At 40.4% G+C, this 17,764-nt stretch overlaps 1 long non-coding RNA gene across 1 annotated transcript; it reads right to left on the bottom strand.

Annotated features, from left to right (window-relative positions):
- Positions 1–1,087: 1,087 nt before the first annotated feature.
- On the bottom strand, positions 1,088–3,137 carry Gm40603. The gene is made up of 2 exons (XR_871462.1): positions 3,002–3,137; positions 1,088–2,060 (listed from the first exon to the last, which is right to left on the bottom strand). It is a non-coding gene; the product is annotated as a predicted gene, 40603 (long non-coding RNA).
- Between the last annotated feature and the right edge of the window lie 14,627 nt (positions 3,138–17,764).

Here is a 17,764-nt window from a genome sequence, read left to right as displayed (position 1 = left end):
AGCTCATTGAAACCACACCACATTACCTCCAAGAAGCCTTCCTCAGTCTTGCTGATGGATATTCAATCTTGATCAACCCTTTGGGTATTGTGGAATGAACATGTGTCCATTAGTCAAACATGTCCACTGACCCACAAGTGCATCTTGAGGAGAGTGAAAAGCCGTGGTGCTAAGGAACACCCCCATACCACTCACACATTCGGTGAACAGGACTCTTTCATCTTGGGTTGAGAAGCATTCTCCACCCATTATCTCATCCCCCCCCCCCCCTTCATGTGTCAAATATTGGCTCCTTTGCTCCAAATTCTATTCCTGAAAGCTCTCTGACACGATGCATAATTTCTTCCATTTGTTGGATTAGTTTGCATCCCATAAACCCACATATGCAACTGTGGGAAATGAACAGGAAAATGATGTCACAAAGCAGAGGAAGCGGAGCCGCTGCTGACCACAAATCAATACGACGGCAGCATCGCTCGGCGTTTGTGGCCAGTCACCATCTTTGGATCTCCAGGTGGGAGAGATAAGCCATGGCAAAGACAGTGAGTTCTCTCCCTATCTGTGGGTCAGTGTACCTCGGTCAGGACGTTTTCAAAAGACAAAGGAAATGTTTTTTAAAATGAAAAATAAAAAACAATGGTGTCTCTTTCTGTTTAATTTTCTCCCTCTAATTTCTCTGTGACTCCTCATAAGCTCAGACATAGGGACCTAAATGACAGATTAATCAGTAAAATAGTTTGGCAAGGATGGTCTGTGTTATGAATTCCAACACCCATAGTAAAAAGCCAAGTGTGGCAGTGCATGCCTGTAATTCTGGTTCTTGGGAATAGAGAGAGAGAGGAGGTTCCTTGGAACATACCGAGCCGCCAATCTCGATGAATCGCTGAGCTCCAGGTTCTATGAGAGATACTTTATTACAACACGGACTTGGAGAGCAACTAACAAAAGGTATCTGATAGCAACCTCTGTCGTCCACATACATATATACTCATGTATGTATGTATGTATGTGTGTATGTACACACATGTGCATATACGCATGAACTTGTACATACACTCGGATCAGAAATAGAATTTGGCAACATGAACACTCTCAAACGACTGAGATTTATTTAGAAAGGTTTCACATACCAGTGGTATGTACTGAATTACTCACTTCAGACCGCCATCACAAAATACCAAAATACACAGATTGGGTCAATTTTTACATAACAGAAATTTACCGTTCATAGTTCTAGATGCTAAGAAGTTAAAGATCAAGTTCTCAGCAGAGTCTGTGGCTGGTGAAGACCCTCTTCCTCATCTTCTCACTCTAATGTCACATGTCAGAGAGATGAGGGACCTCTCTGATGTCTCCCATAAAGATACTAGTCCCACTTCCCAAAGGCCATATCCTTATAGAGTGAGGAAGTTACCAGATGAGCCTTGGGAAACAAACATTCAAACTATCCATAGCATATGCTAAGCGGCCTTTGGATTTGGTGACTCTGGAGTTGACAAAGCAAAGTAGACATGGAATGATGGGAATTTGGGTAGTGTCTCCTCTACACACACACACACACACACACACACTCACAGCTACACAAACCATACTCTCATCAGTCCACAGAGATAAGGTCAAGAAACTTCTGCAAACTTTGGTGCAGTTCTACAGTTAGATGTGCTTTGAACGAATCTTTGGGACAAAGGGGAAATCACAAGGGGGAATACTTTCTCACATAGACACATATGACTTTCTCACAATGTGACTATCACTGCCCTGAAATTCATTTTAAATGCTACCACTGCAAACATTTTAATAATTTAAAAAAGCTGTCATGTTTGGCAGCCACAAGCGTACCATGTTGACAAAGAGAGGACTGGAGTGTCTCTAATCAACTATTTGGATCACAGAGTAATTATGCAGAGATAATCCCCAGGAAATGGATGAACCTGAAGGGCAAATCCTGCCACCAAGGATGGAGGGAGAACCCCAAGGAAGCCTCCCATGCACTGAGCTGCTTCCTGGGGCTTGGAAGAAGGCAGCTGCTTCCTCTGGGGAATTCCAAAAGCTCTCATTCCCTAAAAAAAAGAGAGAGAGAGAGAAAGACATAAAGTCTGAGAGCTGCCATTTGTCTGGCAAGTCTCTCTTGCTACTTAGCCAATTTAGATATCCCTTTAGAATCCTTGGGAGCCTTGATAATACTGTGCATTGAGTATCTTTCCTCTTCCCTTTGGTAATGCACTCGGCTCTGAGCTAGGATGAAAATTCAGTAAAATTTGCTCTCCAGGTTCCCAGCTTGGTCAACCCAGCAGTCTGCACGTTTAGTTTACACATAGGGACCCTCCTCAAGAACAAGGAATGTAACCTATGCCTAAAACTCTTTCTTATTTGAAGCGCTCAAGGTGTGGTTCTTATTAGGCTCTGAGAGAAAGGGTAGGGCTTGATTCAGAATGTGTCTGAAAAGGGCACTAAGAATGGCTGGTATTATGCAGTGTTGACTGCATTGGGTCACATATGAAGTCATTGTGAAGTTAATGACCAGGTTGGAATCCTGTCTAGGCTGGAATATTTGAGGATTTGTTTACTTGCTTTGGGGTTTTGTGGTTACTTTATTTGTTTTCTAGCTATACATACTTATACTGGGATATTATGGGATATATAATAGCATATGGGATATTATCATGAATCATCGCCAGACTCTGTGCTTCTTGCTAACAAAATGGGACTTAAAAAATCCTCATAAATACACATTTTCTAATATTTCTTTTCTCACAAGCCCAGACTGCTCCAATTTTTTTTTTTTTTGTGAAGTTGGCTTTCTCACTACAGCAAAAAGCACTCACTCCCCATTTCTTGCTTTCCTCCTTCCAGCTCATGGGCAACACATCCACCGAACCCTCTGTGTAGGCCAGTCATTCTCCAGTCTTTCACAGCAGGGTCACCTCAGACATATGTGTGCTCCTGAACAGACCAGTTAAAGGGAAGCCCCAGCTCCAGACTTCTGCTGGGTGATACGAACCGCAAGCATCCATCCTCAAGGTCCCCCGCAGCCATCCTAGCATATGTGAAGTCACCCTAAAGACAAAACAGAGATTATAAAGAAGAGAGAACCAAGAACCCAGAAATGAAGCTGAAGATAAAACAGTCGAGATCCCCAGTCACCTCTGTTTTGACTTGATATTATCTATTCCTTCCAATAATTAAAACACAAAAGGTAGTTGAATTTTCTTTTACAGGAAGAACTACGGATGCCCTCATTCCTTACAGAACTCAGTGAGACTGTCACGCAGGATCACATGTAGGGACTGGACAGAGCCACCTTCTGTTCTTTTCCTTAGATTGGGATGAGTAGTGGGGAAGGACAGAAAGTTGGCCAAAGGCAGAATGACGTTCCTTGTTTAAGTCTTTACACGTATTCTACTTCAGAACACACCTTTTCCCTGCCAGGATCTGCAATCAGAAGAGTTCTATCTTCTCTGACTAGCTGGAGTTTGGTTTTTGCTAATTTCAACCTAAAGAGCGCTGATGAAGGGAGACTACTGTCAAGACAGCTCTTCTGAAACGAAAACATGTCCGTGAAAATGTCTAACGCTAGTCTATTAGTATTGTTAGTCCAACCCAGTGGTTTACTCAGCTTTGTCTCACAGAACTGCTTCCAGATGGAGGCCAGGTGCACATATCTTTCCTCCTCCCTCTCTGTTTTATGAACTAGGCTTCTGGGTGAGATACTATTTGAGTAAAGGGGCCATTGCTAAGAGTACTTGAAAACAACTGGCTTATTCAGGAAATAACACCCAAGGCAGTCTTTCTTCCAAGAGCCCTAGATGGACTTTTTGCAGAGACCTGGGGAAAATATATCAGTGTAGTGCCGGCAGTGACCGCCAGAGGGAAATCGAGAGACAGTGGAGACCAAGGCAGGATACCAAAGGTAAATCTAGATTTACCAAAAGTATCTCGAGATTTTCCTTTGCAAGTTGTATTTCAAAGGGCTGACTGAAACTGCTTGCCCCCTCCTAATTTTTTCTTAATTCTGCTAATAAGAATTAGTACTAAAAGAAAAAAATTTTTAAAAAAATTAGTACTTACGACACAGTGTGAATGTCTGCATTCAAATACAGCGAGAACAGACTACAGACAATATTCCTGTGCCTCTGCTCCTGGTCTTTATGTTTCTTGGCATGTTTTATCCAACTGCCAATTTATGTATATCTGCTTATTTGTTTGTTCTACTAAAATCATCGCTGTGGAAAAGAAGGGAGCCAACATTTCTCTTGACCTGTATGCCGCTCTTTCAGATTTTTGGTCGCATCCCATGTGCTGACCCAAGGCTTTTCCTGATGGAACCCATCCTAGATCACTAAACACCCCATGTCTCTCTAATAATGAGGAACACATATCTGTCGCTCAGCTTTTCTGACCAAACATGCCAATACCAAGGCTTGCAGATTTCCTGTAACTCCAGACAACTTTTTTCCTGGATGCCCTTTCCCAGCTTGGAAACCAGAAGCCACCTGGCCTGGATTCTACTTAAGTGAATAAAGGCCTGTGGTTCGAAGGGCCATGATCCAGGCACCTGGCTGCCCCTGTGTCACAAGGCTTTTGAGCAGAGTAAACACTTGATCTAACTCCTGACTGGGGCACAATGCTGTCTCCTTTCCCCTTGGCTCCCCAAGCCCCCATTAGTCACTTCCTCACAGAGACCATTTGCTACAATCCTCCGTTGCCTCAGCCGCATCTATTCTTGCTGCTTAATAGTCCATCGGACGATCTGGTTGTCTTTTCAAAAGCTTTTTATGTTCCATCTTCCCAAAATCATTTCCACTTTGCCAAATGATACTATTTTGAATAACAGTAAGTACATGCTAGAAGTAAATTATTATTCTAAAACTGGCTTCATCAAAATAGGAGCAGATGAAAAAAATGTAAATGGGTCTAAGCTGAAGGGTCTGAGCCAGGGAGGAGAAGCAAGAATCAACTCAATTTCTAGACTGGATCTGTTTAAGACAACCACCTGCTTCAGAATTATCGGTACTGGTGAAACACACCAAGTTCTGGGCCTTGAGTCTCTATTTCTAAATCAAAATCTATAAGTGTAGAAATAGACATCTGAATTTGAGCATGCTCCTTAGCAGCAATATGTAATGAAATATGACACTCTGTTTTCTAGATAAGCCATGCCTGATAAACCTTCTGATACAGCCTTCCTGCCAACTAGAAACATTCCCTAACTATGGAGGCCAAAACTTTTGGCTCTGAGCACTTGCTAACTTAATACTTATCTTTCAAATGACTTGGACCAAATGCCTGGCAAGTGGTAACTTAAGGGAGAAAGGGCTATTTGGGTTCATGGCTTGAGGAGATACAGTCTATCCATGAAAGACACAGTGGTGATCTGGGGAATGCAAAGTATGGCTTCCTGTCAGTGGGACCTTGTCACATCTAGTTTCTCTGATCTCGGCAGTCCAAGAGGCAGAAATCTGAACGCTCAGCTGGCTTTCTCCTTTTCCATCTGTATTCAGTTCACAGCTCCAGACCATGGACTTGCAGTATGTAATTATTAAAAAAACAATCGACACTATCACCAGCTACTCACCGGAAACAGTGGTCTCCCCGCCCCCATGGCCATCCCCAAGTGGCAGTCCGCCCAGTTTCCTAAGGTTCACTTGCCCCTGAACCACTCATACCTTCCCAGGCCATCTCCCCGCTGCTAGCCCCTGAGGCTAGCCCTAAACCACTAGCCTCTTATAATTAAGGCTCCACAGGCTTGTAATTTATCAGTCACATTTATAGAACTTTAAATTCTCAGCCCTCAAAATGCCCACACAAAGAACTCAAAACTCAATTGATACTAATATAAGCTACCCCCTAGATTGGACAAATGTGTCTTGTATTATTCTATTGCTCTTCTATAATATCCATAGCTATCTGTGCCAATTTCAAGCCTCTTGGATCCCGTTCGTCTTCTTCCTCCCCCCATCCCCCTCCCTCTCTCCTCCCCCTCTCTTTCTTTCATTTTTTGTTTGTTTTTTTAATTGGGTATTTATTTCATTTACATTTCCAATGCTATCCCAAAAGTCCGCCACCCGCTCCCCCACCCACCCACTCCCACTTCTTGGCCCTGGCGTTCTCCTGTACTGAGGCAGATAAAGTTTGCACGACCAATGGGCCTCTCTTTCCACTGATGGCCGACTAGGCCATCTTCTGATACATATGCAGCTAGAGACACGAGCTCTGGGGGGGGGGGTGGGTATTGGGTAGTTCATATTGTTGTTCCACCTATAGGGTTGCAGATCCCTTTAGCTCCTTGGTTACTTTCTCTAGCTCCTCCACTGGGGCCCCCCAATGGAGGAGCTAGAGAAAGTTCCCCCTCTCTTTCTATGTCCCTCTTGGACACAGACTGTCTGCCTTCTCCTTGCCCAGAGATTGGCTTCTTGTCATCTTTATTATCCAATCAATTAATTAGGGGACAATTCCACTACATCCACTCACCTTCAAGGTGGGTTTATGTTCCCCCACTCCTTTCTGGAAACATCCCCACAAACCTACAAAGATGGGCATCACTAAAGTCTGGGCATTTCTCAGTCCTAGGATGCTGTTCTTGTTAGTGAATCCTATGTAAGTGGGTGGATCCTTCAGCAGACCACTGTCCTGCCTCACAGTGCTACTGTAGCCAAAGACATCTGATCTGAATACGCACAGCTATATGCATATGCCCATATACATATACATACACATGCGCATACATATACATATCCAGTATGTTCATATGCATGTAAAGTTTTGTGAGAAAGTAAGGTTGTTTTTGTTTTTTAATTTTTAATTTTGAAGGATTATCAGTCTTTGGGGGAAGATATTATTGACTGGTTGGTCGGGTGATTTCTCAGCTTGTTTTTCTAAATCAAACCATCCTCCACTGACTCAAAAATCTCACTGGATGTTGAGCAAAGACATACTTCATTAGTCGTCCATTCTAACAGCTACAGTAACAGGCAAGGCAACCACGTTTATTCAGAGCTCGAGCTCTATAACTATTCCAGCTTCTATTACAGATTTTATTTTGAGACACTGAGTTTCTTTGGGGAAATGTACAGGCCTTAGTCCTTAATTTAGTTACCTTTTGAGCCTTAGTTATTTTATGAACACTAGAGGAGGTCCTTTAAATATATTAGATTGGATGGCTAAGGAGATAGCTCAGTGAGAAAACTTTTTGCAATACAAAGGTGACGATGAGTCCTTATGCCCTGTGCCATCAATATGCCAGGCAACTGTGGTGCCTATAAGCACAACAGAGACTGGGGGCCCAGACCAAGGTGGTTAGCTATAGTAGCCCACCTGGTAGGTCTATATTCAAGAGACCGTGAAACATACCCAACATCTATCTTGGGTGCTTCTCCACACAAGCACACACATATAAACACACATACATACATAGATATACACGTACAAATGCAAAAAGTGAATTTTAGACAATGGAGGGAAATGTTTATCTTTTGCATTGTTTTTCTTTCTTTTATTAAAATATTAATCTTAAAAAATCTATAATTTAAAGATCTGGGCTTCATATTTTTCTGAGGGTTTTTTTTTTTTTCCCAAACAGAATTGCCGTCTTCTTCCTTCCTGAGTCTATTTGTCATCCTAAAATTGGTACAGGCTTATCTCTACCTAAGGAATTCTGGCATCTAAATAACCATATAATTTCAGCTTATGACCCCTAAAGTTCTTTTGCCCTTGAGCATGTAAAATTGAGCAAGCAGGGAAGCTGGGTTTTATGGTAAAGCAGAGAAAGGAAGAAAAGTTTCACGGAGTGGCTTCTAAACAAGCCAGCCAATCTCTAGTGCAGCCTCTGGCTTACAACACATTCTTCATGAATTCTTCAGTTGTAGCTGAACTTACCACACAATCCACAAAATAATGAAGAAATGTTTCATCCCTGAGCTGGATGCAAAACATAAAACAGTGCAGTCTTCAAGTGGCTCACTCTCCAAGGGAAGAGACACAGAACAAGGCTATACAGCATGTCCAGTGCTACAAACGGAGTGACTTGCAAGCACAGAAAGAACTCTTTCACAGAACGCATCCAGCTTTTCTTCAGATAGTGAGAAGACTTTGAGACTATGACATAATTCCTGACTGAGAGTGAGCTACAGTAAGAAACTGGGTCAAAATATCAGGGAGACAAGATGGCAGACAGCAGGTGACATTTGGTAGAGATGGTATCAAGTGTGTGTGTGGGGGGGGGGGAGATGTTCAAATCCATGAAAACAGAAAAGGAAATAAACATTTGATATAGAGGATAGATTTAGTGACTGACTCATGAAAAGGTCTGCATGTGTATTCAGTGTATTCAGGGCCATCTCATTGAACATTGAGTCCAATATCCTGTTCTCTTCCATACTTGATTATTGAGAATCCAGAAGCTTGAAACAATGAATGATAATTCTTTAACAGTAGACTGGAGAAACTACAGACAGTCAGCAGAAGAAGTGGCATGAAACCTTAAAACATCTAATAGATTTTTAAGTGGATGACTGCAGGGTTCTTGACAAATGGCTATAGAGACCCTCTTGAGCCATCGTTTGGGCAATGGCCTGGTTGGGTTGGGGGAAAGTGTTACTAGCGTTGTAGGAGGAATGAGGGCAGAAAGCAGAAGCTAAATTAACACAGAAAAAAGAATCCATGTGAAAGACCCATCCCCACAAAGACTGAAATGTTATAAAGCATGTGCAGAAAGAGTGTATAGTACCCAGACAACCTATACAGGACCCATCATGCAGGGTGTGCGAAGTGTTGAGCTTCTAGCTTCTCTCCAAGCTCTAGACCTCTTTCTTTTTTGGAACTGCTCTCTTCTTTACATAATGCCTCTATTCCCACTACTATCTGTATCTCTCTGCCTAATTTCTTTTTATTTTATTTTATTTATTAGATATTTACTTCATTTACATTTCCAATGCTATCCCAAAAGTCTCCCATACCCTCCCCTCTCCACTCCCTTACCCACCCACTCCCACTTCTTGGCCCTGGCGTTCCCCTGTACTGAGGCATATAGTTTGTAAGACCAAGGGGCCTCTCTTTCCAATTATGGCCGACTAGGCCATCTTCTGATACTTATGCAGCTAGAGACACGAACTCCGGGGGTACTGGTTAGTTCATATTGTTGTTCCACCTATAGGGTTGCAGACCCCTTTAGCTCCTTGGGTGCTTTCTCTAGCTCCTCCATTGGGGGCCCTGTGATCCATCCAATAGCTGACTGTGAGCATCCACTTCTGTGTTTGCTAGGCCCCGGTATAGCCTCACAAGAGACAGCTATATCAGGGTCCTTTCAGCAAAATCTTGCTAGTATATGCAATGGTGTCAGTGTTTAGAGGCTGATTATGGGATGGATCTCTGGGTATGGCAGTCTCTAGATGGTCCATCCTTTTGTCTCAGCTCCAAACTTTGTCTCTGTAACTCCTTCCATGGGTGTTTTGTTCCCAATTCTAAGAAGGGGCAAAAGTGTCCACACTTTGGTCTTCATTCTTCTTGAGTTTCATGTGTTTTGCAAATTGTATCTTGTATATTGGGTATCCTAAGTTTCTGGCCTAATTTCTTATTCAGGGACGCAAGAACCCGGAATCCCAGCAGGTTCTTGCCTTACCCTGATACCTGCTTACGAGCACCAAGGATGCTGCTAAGCATTCTACAATGTACAGAACAGCCCCAATGGAAAGGAATCCCATTCAATGTCAGTCCTACAGAAGCCGAGGAGGAGTAGCTCTAGAGCCTAGACAGTGAGCTTCTGGGATTGCTATATCAAATCTGTAGAACTTGAAAGTTTAGAAATAAAAGGTACTGCCCATAGACTATCTGCATCAGCTTGGGGAGAAAGGCTGTATCTGGACTTTTGAGCACGAGCTCTGGTCAAGTAGATGAGGGGACTCTTGGCTCTTGTAACCCTAAGGCATCATCTTATAAACAAGCCTGTGCATCTCTTATCAAAAATGCTTTATAGGATCGATCGTACTTACCCTCCTTTTAAACTGAGCTCTGCGTTTGCCAAGGCAGCATTCTGATTGTGATCTTGCTTCTTATGTAACTTAGCAACCATAAGAAATGCTGAGTGTCTACCCCACCCTCCACCCACCCAACTCTCTGGAAAAGTCTTTTAACTGCATTTCTAGCCAAGTACCTTGCAGTCTTCCTTCTGGTCTCTTGAATAAGAGTCCTACCTAACACTAAATAAAGTTCTGAGCCACCAGGTTTAGCAGTGCTTCATCAACGCGGGTGAATCGGAGCTGGGGAGCAACTCCAGAGATGTCCATTTTTCTGAAATCCACAGACATTGCGTAATGAGTACTGTTTGAATCCCAGTTTACCCCAAGTACCAAAATGCAAAGCGCCCCCAAAGAACATACTGAAGCCAAATGAACAAGATAACATTTAAACTGCAACTGCAACTGCAACTCCTTGAGTACATTGTATTCATTTAACGAAGATTATTTTCAGAGTTCAGGCATCTATTTAAAGTTCAGAACCTATGATTAATATCTAAATTGCTGATGAGCTGGGGTTTTTTTTTCTTTTTTTGATCCCAACTATTGCCAAGCAATGGCACATCATTAAATGCTGCAGCAGCAAGATTTGCTTCTAAAGAACTGAGCTTATAGAACAGGAGAGGAGGCAGGAAGGAGGAGAGAGTGGGGGAGCTCGAGCAGCTGAATGGTGAGGAGGCCTTTCTTCTTACACTACAGAATGAAAGGCATCACAGCTCTTCCCACACCTGAGATGTTTGTCACTAAAACCACTTCCTTCTCTGAAGTGGGTGGAGACAGTCATTTCGCAGCTCTGAAATTCACATCCTATTCTTCTTCCAGACCTCCTCCTCCGAGCTGCTCTTGGTTCACCCTCCCCATAAACACCCACTCTGCTGCAGGAATTGCAGTTTGCAAGCTGAGAGTCTCTCACGGCAGACAGAGGACAAGCTAAGCAGGGAAAGCAGGATGGGATTTAAGACTCTGAAATTCAATGTCTGTTTTCCCAGGTTTCTGACTTCCCCTAGTATGGAAGCCAAACAAAGCATCATCGGGCATCTTGATAAAGGCAATTGATCTCACCAATTTGCCTTTAAACCAAATATGTTGATGAAATGGCCACCTAACTTCATTTTGATGTGAAGCTCACCTGAAATTCATCTCACAGCCCTTCCAGTTACAGAAGCACCACGTGATGTAAGTTTCTCCTGGGTTCTGAAAACTGGGAGGCTGGCATTGAGCTCTGTGGTTTGTTGGGCTTTGCTATGACAAATGTTTTAGTCGTGCTAGCCCCAAATTAAAGGATGATGCCGAAAATCCTTGCTCATTTGGAAAAATGTTGGAACAAGAATTTGAAGACGATGACTCCCTGAATTCTCCAGGAAATGACATCATCCAGCTCAAACAAACAGCACTTTTCAGAGAGCACTAGTCAGAAGCACAAGCTGTTCTACGTGCCTGGAACTCACCAGGCTGGAGTTCTGGGAAGGGATCTACTGTAAGTTATAGCACGGAGGGCGGCTAAGGAATTTGAGGATGAAGGTCTTCTTGAACGGTTACCTAACTCGTTTCCTCAGTCTCACGCCTTTCTATTGACAACTTATCCCTGTCTGACACCTTTCCATTGTATTTTCAAATATTTTTACCAAGTAAAATCTGTTTTCCATAGTTGATAAAAGAAACTGCCAATTTTTAAGGTTTTGCTACTTAGGACTACAGATATCTACGAAGATGAGTACATAAAACCTTAGGTTTAGGCAGAACATATTTATCTATGCAAGACGAAAGATCCAGGGAAGATACAATGAATGAGAACCAATTTGGACCCAGCTATCTTGGAGTCTTCCTCTGGTTTCTTTAACAGGAGTTCTCCATAACACTAAATAATGGTCCTGGGGCATCATTTCATTTCTGATTGCTGGAGATTGGTTTCTGATTCATCAGTGGATGTAAATATAAATGTAGTTCCAACAATTCACAGAAAAATTAGCCTTTGGAACATAATGTTAGAAAAAAATAGAGTCATTTTCTTAGTGGCATTAAAGGAAGCATGACTATTCGGCCACCATGGTGGTGGTGGGGGAGGGGGGCAGCACAAAGTGGCAAAGGGAGAATTTATTAAGAGGAAGAAATTTAAAATTTAAAACCGCAAGAAAAAGGTGTGCATGGTGGCACATTTCTTCAGTCCTAGAACGTGAAGCAGAGGTAGGAGGATCTTTGTGGGTTCAAGTCCTGCCTGATTTATATAACAATTTCCAGACCAGCCAGAAAGAAGGAAAAAATCTAATTAATAACTCTAATTAATATGCAAAGGGAATAATTAAGGAGTAGAACTGACAATAAGCAGAGTGAATTAGTTCTCTGGGGTATCCGCTTTTGCATCTCAGGTTACAGTGTCAGGTGACAACGTCAGGTAGTGCTGAGAGAGAGAGAGTATTGAGAGTGACTCAGATTCCCTGAGCTAACATGAGACCGAAAGGAGAATGGGGAATGAATCATAAAGCTGTAGCTGTTCCAGAAAAAAAAGTAACAACCAGGAATAAATCAAAACTTAAAGTTTTAATAAAACAAGAGATAACAATCAAGAAAAGTCAAGTCCGCATAAAACAATATAATACAAGAAAAAACAAATATAATAGTTAATAAAATAATAAAGAAGGCTTTTCTTGAAGAACACATATCCAGGGCATATATATACATATATATATATATATATATATATATATATATATATATATATATATATATACATATAAAATGGTGCTCCTAACATCTAAAGCAAATGGAAATTAAATATAAATACACAAGAATAAGTACAATAGTAGGCAGATATTAGACACAAGACAGACTAGGTTTATGGGGTTTTATTCCAAGTCATCAGAATAATGAGATGGAATCTTTACCTAAGTTTATAACTGTTAATAATAAATATGAAATCTAAAGCAGTCAAAACAATGTGAGTGCAAAAATTAGCATCAAAAGCTACAATGTTGGACAATTGGGGAGAAATTAATAAAACTAAACAATAACTTTCTGCCATGGCATTTAAATAGAATACTATGGACTTATACACATTATCCATTGACTTAGACACATTAGTATAGTGTCCAAATCAGTATGGATTTGCACATCCTAGCATTTTCTAAGTGTGGGTTTTAAGGTTTCCAGAATGACTCCCACCAGGCACCTCTAGCTTTAAACTTTTCAGTCTCAGAATGGTGGAATCTCCCAACATGGTCCACAGTCCCTGACAGCAAGAAATGCAATAGCAACATCACATACTGTTCTCCTCAGGTCAATCCACTGAGAAGAGTCAAAGAAATGTTTGTCCCCCTTGGCCTTTGATTCAACAGGAACGTGAGGAAGTCTGCTGCCTGTCATAAATGAATGTCCATACAGCTGTTAAGCAGTCCACACCAGTGCCGCAAGAGTAGGTCTGTGGTTAAAAAGTATGCAGTTGGCAAATGGATAAGAATAGGTCCACCGCAATCCTATCCCTTTGCTATGCAGCTTGGAAGCTGTCTTGTCATTGTGGCTGATGTGACTTTCAAGTCATCAGCAATGACTGCTCTAAGGATGACTGGGACCATAAAATTGGGCTTATAATTGTTTTTTAAATTGATATAAGAACTGTATACGTATTCATTTGCTTTATGGCCTGTTAGGGAAGTAAAAAATAAACCTGGTGATTTTGTTCAATTAAATTTAAACTGTTGGGAAAGTTAGAGTGGTGATTTTTTGTATTTTAAAATTTCTTGTCATCTCTGTGTTAATAAAGTATATTCTCAATGCATTTAAAGAAATTATCCTTAATAAAAAATTTTGGTTGCAATGAGGTGTTCATAGAAACAACATGTAGCTTCAACTGACCTTTAAAATATTTAGTAATCTAAAACATGTTTTAAATTAGTAAATATTAGATCAAATAAATATTTGTTTAATTTCATAGTCTTTGTGTTCTACTTGGTTATTATTACCTTATGTGTGTGTGTGTACATATGTATCCTTATAGTCTTTGAAGATTACCCTATTATATCTTAGAAATATTGCAATGTCCAGCATCATCACCATCACAATTGGGAAGGCCTGATCTAAAGAAGAACACTATTATTAAATGTTTCTTTATGACAATAATCAGTATTAAAATCATGTAAGTTATATACTTGTTTAATGATAATTGTGTTTCTGCCTGCATGAGAACAGACCCTTGGCAGACCCTTCTCCATCTAATGTGTTGCTATAAGCAGAGAACCCACAACAGTGTCTCAGGTCTATTAAATGGAAATCTCATCATTTCTGTCTGTGCCTGGAGGTCTATGCAATCGGCTTTCTTTTCCTGGCAAATTTTATTACTTCTACTACTAAGCAGTCATTTATCTTCCTTTAGAAAATGCAGAATTGTACTCATGATTGACTACAATTCTCTTTCCTCTATGATGATAACCCCTTACTCTTTTCTATATTGCTGTCCATCTAAGATTGTTTCTAAGTGATCCCCAACATTTTATTACTTACTTAGTCTTTTTAAATTGTGTTCCATGTCTTGATCATAATTCCTCACGATGTATATGCTTTTGTTTTTCCCGTCCATTTGGGCTTCTCTTGCTTATTTTCTTTGGGCCTCTTTTGTCAATATTTTTCCTCTGATTACATCGTTTGTTTGAACTCATCTGCTGTTCTCGCTACTTGTTTGTAAAAGAGCCATGCATTCTGACTTCTTTCTAAACACACTAAGCAGACACTAAGCATACACTCTGTATAATTTTTAACATGGCATGTAGATATATATCATGAGATTTTAAGGTGTATTTTTATGAGTATATATGTTTGCTTGTGTGTCTATATGTGCATGACATGTGTGCATGTTCCCACAGAGTTTAGAAGACGCCACCAGATTTTCTACAACTAGAGCTACAGGCAATTGTGATCTGCCATGTGGGTACAGAGAACTGAACCTGGGTTCTCTGCAAGAGTAGCAATTACTCTTAGCTCTTGAACAATCTCTCTGGCCTCATTCAATTATAAATCAATATGATTATTTTGTGTCATATTTTCTTACCAATGATCTACATTAGCAATTCAAAAAAATTTAAATTTAGTTACAGATTACTACCCAGTTACTTAACATATTTTATATCAGATGAATCAAAAGATAAAAGCCATACAATCTGTATAAAACATTCCAATAAAACTATCAAAGTCATTATAGAACAAACAAAATAAGATATAAGACTAGAGAAAGCCAGACTATGAGAAAATGGCAGAGTTAGACTATATTCACATGCCTTGTCACTTGAAAGAACTCTCTGGCCTACAAGGAACAGAAACATGGAGAAATTGAGCATGTATTCTCAGTCTCTTTGTAAGAACTGAGTTCAGGGACGCTAGAACATCTGGCAGGAATAGAGAAAATCCCCAGAAAGAATCCAAGAAATGAAATAAATACAGAAATCAAAACATATCTTTCTTTATTCATTTTCTGAGCACTTACTAACATACAATAAAGATTATCTCAGGTTCAGGGAAAAGGTAGAATAGGTAGACTGAAAACTCAAAAGAAACAAAATAGAACTTGGGAAGCTTCAGTTGGTACTCACTTCAAGGAAGACTAGCTACAAGGATGTAGGCCCAAGATTATTGCCAATGAAACAAAGGTTAACCTTTTTCAGAAGAAAATAACACCATTGAAAAACTTTAAAATACATCTTTTAAGATACCCACTGTTTTAAACTAAACTGAACTCCCTAAAAATTTCTATGTCTCATTCAACGTAATCTTAAACTATAGAAGTTATGTCTGGTTCTATCTCCTAGTCCCATGCTCCCAGAAATAAGACTCAGACTCAAAATATATTTACAAATACCTTGGCCATATAGCTAGGCTTTTTTCTTTTATTAGATCATAACTTAAACTACCCCATTTATTTTAATCTACATTCTGCTGACCTCAGGCAGATTACCTGTGCTCAGGTACCACACATCTAGCTCTTCACATCTTCCCTGGCTCTATCCCAGAATTCGTTCTGCCTCCTGGATGTCCCACTTTTTATTCTACCATAAGTTTTTAACTGACAGGTAATAGATCTATATAATACACAAGATACTCTCTCTACACTCAACTCCTCAGAATGTGACCATATTGGGCGAAAGAACATTGAAAGAGGTAATTAAGTTAAAACATTAGGATAGTCTTAATATAATCTACTCATATCGTTTTAAGGAGAGAAGATAAAGGCATGGAAGACAGAAAGGGTTAGCTATCTGCATGTCAAGAACCAAGGAACATGTTACTGTTGGACTTTTTGTCCCATGAGAGGGCACTGCAAATGTGAGTCGTACTGGCATCGGAGACAATAAAAAGAAGAGATCTAAGGACGAGCATCCATCACCTGCATCCTGACTGTTGAATTCAGACTATTCCCTACTTGGTTTTTCATGCCGTGTCTTGCCCCAGGAGATTTTATTTTATGAGCAGCTTTTTGATTCCATTTTTTAAGGAGAAGGATTAGTGTAGCTGCGGGTGAACCTAGAAATGTCACAGTCTGTGAGTAGAAATGGAGACACCCTACAAGTTCATTGAGATTAAGTTGAGACTGTAGGGGCACATGTGTATATTAAAATCTTATCAGGGAAACTGGGTCCCAGAGCATATCTGGCATATATATATATCTACCATGGCCAGGCTATCGAAGTAGGGAGATGATATGATAAATTACTGTCACTGAAACCATTAATCATTGTGAACTTATTGTTATTCCATAATTCATGACATTTTAGAATGACACAATGGGTTTGTTTATATACCTGGTATGATGCCCTCATTGCAGATGGAGGATGCAAAGTGAGCAGTCTCCTACTGATTCTGCTGTCTTAGGTTCCCTACTATGATGAACTATACCCCTGGAACCATGAACCAAAATAAGCACTTGTTTCCTTAAAATTTCTTAAAAGTTCTATTTTATCTCTCCTAGATATATTTCCACATGCTTTCCAGTTTCTGGAGACTGCCCTGTATCTTGAGACATGGTCCCATCATCCAGCTTCTAATTTGTCAATGTGTGGTTTGATGCTTTCAAATGGCATCACTCTACTCTACTCTTCTGTGTGTCTATAAATCTATGATCCTATGGAGAGATCAAGGCCATGCTAATAATCCAACTTAATGTCTCTCATCTCAAGACAACTCATGTTTTCTCCAATCTCCACTTCCCATTGCCATGTCACCTCGCCTGCTCAGCTATCCCCAGGATTTAAGTCATTACTCCACATCCACCTGTCAGAGTTACACATCCTGAATTGTCACCTCCAAGAATGATGCTGTCTTCATTCCACAAACCTACTTCCTATCCTATCTTTTATGAAACATCATGAACAAGGAATATCACATCTAAAACCTATTAGGAAATTTCAAATTGTGAGTTGAATAGCTTTATGTGAAAAACAGCACTTAAATAAAAATAAAGGCTGGGAGTGGCTAACATAGAATGATTGAGGTTTTCATTTATACTCCCTGCAAATACAGGGAGTATAAAGGAGTCAAAATTAGAAGAAAGGAGAGGTATAATCCAGAGAAGATGGTGCAGACTCACACAAGTTTCACTAGATCTTTACAAACAAAATTAACTATCTACCCAGCTCCTAAAACTGAAGTTTGTCACTTCTGGGAAAATATGTGGTGTATATGAAGGCCTCTTGTGAATAGCATTGCTGTAGAAAATAGACACAGAGACTGCATGCACTTCTGGAAGAGATTACTCAAATGATAAACAAAATAAA

The sequence above is a fragment of the Mus musculus genome, chromosome 10, assembly GCF_000001635.26.
Source record: "Mus musculus strain C57BL/6J chromosome 10, GRCm38.p6 C57BL/6J".
Classification (NCBI taxonomy): Eukaryota; Metazoa; Chordata; class Mammalia; order Rodentia; family Muridae; genus Mus; species Mus musculus.
Note: the sequence above shows the minus strand (reverse complement) of the source record. Positions and strands in the feature narration are given on the sequence as shown.